General features: G+C 40.4%; 1 long non-coding RNA gene across 1 annotated transcript in view; it reads left to right on the top strand.

Moving 5' to 3' along the window:
• The first annotated feature begins 4,642 nt into the window (after positions 1–4,642).
• Positions 4,643–4,673, top strand: part of LOC137976449 (uncharacterized) — a 2,155-nt gene continuing 2,124 nt past the window's right edge. Inside the window, exon 1 of the long non-coding RNA XR_011117765.1 lies at positions 4,643–4,673. This exon is cut by the window's right edge and continues 91 nt beyond it. This is a non-coding gene — a long non-coding RNA (uncharacterized lncRNA).

Raw genomic sequence — 4,673 nt, 5'->3', positions numbered from 1 at the left:
CGTGCGTTTTCGAATGGCCTTTATAGTGTCATGTGTTTTGAAATTTCCCAGCGAGCCAAAGCGAAACAGGATTTTCTCATTTTAACATGCAATGGTCCATCTGCAGGGTAAACAAAACTATGACAACAGTTGTCTGGATCCATCTGTTCATGAAAAAATGGTCACCAGAAAAAAGAGTTTGCACAAGACGTTAGAAATGAAAACTGTTGAGTTAGTCGTCGACATGCACCAAAATAAATTGTCCGTTGTAAGACTATGGACTCAATTCTTTGTTTTGGCTTTGTAGTAAGACCTGAAGATGTTTAAAAGTTGTTGTGTTGACTTTTTTTCTTCAGTTAACTGACTTAAATAGGTCTGTGTTTGTTTTTTTCTTGATATCATACTGAAGTTTTGCAATAAAACGTGTGGGCCGTATGTTTTTACCCAAAAGTTTTAGTGTTAATTGGTAAACTGGGTGATTTGGGAGTTTTTTGGTCTTAATTGTGTCTATTTTGGTTTTCTTTCAACCTTACTTGACCGCCGTTTGGGCTTTGTCACTCTTAAAGTTTCATTTCTTCCCAACGGCAATTTTGTCTTTTACAAAATGTTGTTCCCAACGTTGAACCAAAGAAAATTAAAATGATGACCCTGGAGAAAGCCATTAAGGTTTTAATTATCCTTTAATTGCGGCAATTTAAGTCTGGCTTTTCTCTTCTAAAGAACGTCGTTCCACGCTCATTGCAGTATACACTTTGCAGAGTGGAGTTGTTTTAGTCGTGGATACGCGTAGCGTATAGAGCGTATTCATAAATTGGCGGTCAAGGAAAGTAGTCTTTTGTTTTTAACAGCTAATCATCCCTGACTAGCCTGGTAGCACGCGACAAAATTCAAAAGAACTTTCGCTCCCAAGTGAGGCAGGGAGGTAGTGAGGATGATTATAGCTTCAACGACAAAGAATAATGTCTTTGGCCGCCATTTATCCGGGTCGGCCAGGGTTTTTGGGCTATACGGCCGTATACAGGGGCTTTTTAAATCGGGTATTCGGTATATTGCCCAGCTTAAACACGGTATATTCGGTATATCACTTTCTGTGAATTTCAGGTTATACAGTATACAAGGCTTCCATTAATTTTCGGTCTATTTGTATGAATTTTTTGGTATTTTGGGTATTTTGGCGAATTTTTTTCGGGTATACTGGTATAACCACTACCCCCCCTGCGCATGACCCTGATTTATAAATGAATTACGGTCTATCGTTATGCGGCATGTCAGAATACTGCAAAGTTTGTCACTGATTTAGTCACTCACTACAGATGTAATATAATAATGACAATTGTCACTGATCTCAGTTGAATTCAAATCGACTAATGGCAGCGATCACTATACAATTTTCGACGTTTCACATTCCCGCCAGGTAGGTTTTCACTTACCGCACGTGAGCGTTGACTTTTCGAAGAGTCTTATTCGTCGACTTATTCTTCGTTCTCGACGGGAGAAAATGATACTCGCTTAGCCCCAGTCAGAACGTTGCTGACTGATGCCTGCCTCACAGTGTCCACAAGTATTCAGAAAAGAGGAGCACGTAGTCCCGGCAGGTGGCCAGACTCCAATATGCAAACAGACCGGGGATGCTGCCGTCCTGGAAATTTTGGAAATTTAACCCCTTAAACAAGGAGGCAATCTACGGCGTGCGTCTTACAGCAAATTATTTGACCCCTAAAAAGATGACCGTTCGTAAAAACACAAAAATACGACATAGCAAGATGAGTTTTAATGATTATAAAAAGGCATAATCCTTCGCAATGCCTTTTATACTAAAACAGAAAATTTAAAAGGAAATTTGACTCTCTGTTTCTCTTCGCGTAATTCTGCGTTACCTTTGCGGCAACCCCAAATATTGGTGCTTGCCACCCGGAACACCACTTAGGCTATGATGACCAAAATCCAAAATTTACACCCCTAAGCGAGACTGACGAGCACATCCTCCGATCTAGTTTCATATGGGAAAGGCAGGCATACAACGAATCTTGTTCCTACACATTATCTGTTCCCTCAGAGGAATCTTGGCTGGACTGGCCCAAAATACAGGTGTTTCGGATGCAGCTGGCTGGGCATATTTTAGTTATTGAGTTAGAGGTTTTGCACCTGGGATATTACTGCACTTGTTTCTAGCATTTCAACCCGAGCTGCATGCGCCTGTAGAAACTCTGAAGACTGAGACTAGGACGACTAAAAAAAAATAAAAAAAAGAAAAATAAAAATAAAAAAAAAAAAAAAGGATACCCCTTCCCTCTCCCAGAGAGTAGTCACAAACATACGACGGCTGGTCAGAGTGATGACACACTTGCGGAAAAAAAAACCTGTTTATGTCCGGTTTTGTCGCTTTTGCTTTCGAGTCGTTTTGTGGGATCGAGTGCCATTTGAAATGCGCCGCGGAATTCACTGGCTGGGGAAATAAATTGATCAGCTGGCCCTGGGAAGATCCAACCCAATTTTATCTAGCCTTGCGCCCTAGGCGAAATTTCTTGTCGTGTCTTGCTGGGAAAAAGGAACAAGATAATGTTTACCAGCAAACACATGAAAAACACAACCTGAAAATGCCTCCTTAATTAACATTTATTTTCATTAACTGGAGGTATAATAAATTTACATTTTACAACAACATTGATCGTTTTGGCGTGCCCCTGATTGGAGAGTCCCCCACCCCGGGCACGCAGTGAGATTGCCGCTGCGACAGTATGACACACTGTTAGGCTTTCACTAAAGCAATATTATACTTACTCCTTTCTGTTCTCTTTGATATTATTCATTTCATCATTCTGTTGCGTTATTAGTTCAATCGCCTATAAGTATAAGGTATACTTGTAACACATTTAAAGGCTGTGTTTCACTAGCAAAGAACATGAAAGAAGTCGGACTCGCAGTCGGAGTCGTAAATATATGTGATTTGCCAGCTGGGAGGTCCGTACTGCGAAAAATAGGGACCAGGTCTTGAAAATAATGCCCGAGGCCGCAGGTCGAGGGCAGCTTTTTCAAGACCGAGGTTACGGTTTTTCGCTATACGGACCGAACGGTGGTAAATCACTTATTTATTTTTTTCCTCTCTTTCTCCCATCCTCTCTGAAATCACTTCTTAAATTGTTGACTTGTGTAGCGGTGGAATCCGTAGAAAACCACGGCACACGGCTTAAACAGACTTTCCAGACGTTTATTATCACAACGAGCACGGGAGGGCTCCTCGACTCCACATTATATGCCTAAAAACACTCTTCAAAACAAAACTGAAAAACTGGACACACTTCGACCACCAGTTACCTTTGACCATTACAGGGGTCCAATTACAATGCAATTGCAATACTATCCTAATTGCGTGACCTACGTTCATGCATGAGTAACGCACGACACAACTCTTCTACACTTGCACCGCGCTTAATAGCGAATGGAGTATTAGTCCTGTTCCGGGACTCCCTCTTACACCGCCCTAAAAATGGACCTGGAATCCAGGCGGGAAAAGAGAGAGTCTTGCATAACTCGCAGGCGCCTGATCAGAATTTTGACGCTATTTTTCCCCCAAAACTGGGGGAAAAACCATATTTTGAAAACGATTCCTTATTTGGGCATAGTTTATTCGGATGTGCTTTTATACTGGAAACATGGCGGATAATGTGAAAGGAAATTATGATGCCAAGTTTCTGAAGGCAATTGATTTCGCGTGTTTAAGAAATGTCACTTTAACTTTGTGCCTAAGGCCGATTCTAGCAGTCGTTTCCGGTAGCGGTGTTTTTGTTAACGCTGCAACAGGATTTGGCAAGTCTCGCTTTGCTACATTGTTGTTCCTTTAATATGTTTGTGATTTTCTTTGATCCGAGTCCGATGTTAATTGTACCTCAGTCCTCTTATCGTGATTCCCTATCGAGGAAGATCAGATGGATGACATTTTCTTGCCTGAATCCAACTGAATAGCTGCATGAAGCTGGCGCCAATCTCGTTCCCAGAGTCTTAATCCGTTTGGATAAAGTTTTTGATTGGTTTGAAAGTCTGAGCATGAGCAATCGATTTCGGTCTCGAGGCGAGTGCCGCGAGGGGTTTCCACAGAGTGGGAGTATGGGGCGCATCGTTTGTAAATTTATTATTTTATTTCACTTTTGGTCGTTTTTTTCGTGATATGTTCTTTTATTTAGGATAATTTCATTACTGCCCGTCCATTCTCACAAATAAGCAATTTTACTATAATTGGTTATTTGATAAAACCAATCTTTCGTTAGTTGATTATTTGATAAAACCATTTTTTCCATTGGTTATTTAATAAAACCAATCTTGCGTTGTTTGGTTAATTATTTGATATAACCATGTTGCGTTATTTGGTTATTTGATAAAACCAATTTTGCGTTCTTTGGTTGTTTATCGATGATAACCATCATTTAGTTAACGTGTTGGAAATATTTAAAATAATTTGTTTCGCGTGTATCTTACATGTTAAACAGCTGAAAACCTTTTGACTTTACGAACGAGGCCAATGCCATTATTTCAAATAACAATTTTATGAAATTGGTTATTTGAAATAACCAAAGTGTCATCAGACTTGATGAGTTCGAGACCTGACCGGATCAGTTTTCGCCCAGCAGTATTGCAGCATAAAGAAGGCGCATCTCATCGCATAACTTTTGGCGGGATTCTACAGTGTTCGTAGTCTT

The sequence above is a fragment of the Montipora foliosa genome, chromosome 1 (assembly GCF_036669935.1).
Source record: "Montipora foliosa isolate CH-2021 chromosome 1, ASM3666993v2, whole genome shotgun sequence".
NCBI lineage: Eukaryota > Metazoa > Cnidaria > Anthozoa > Scleractinia > Acroporidae > Montipora > Montipora foliosa.
The sequence above is the reverse complement of the archived record's forward strand: the minus strand, read 5'-3'. Positions and strand labels throughout refer to the sequence as shown.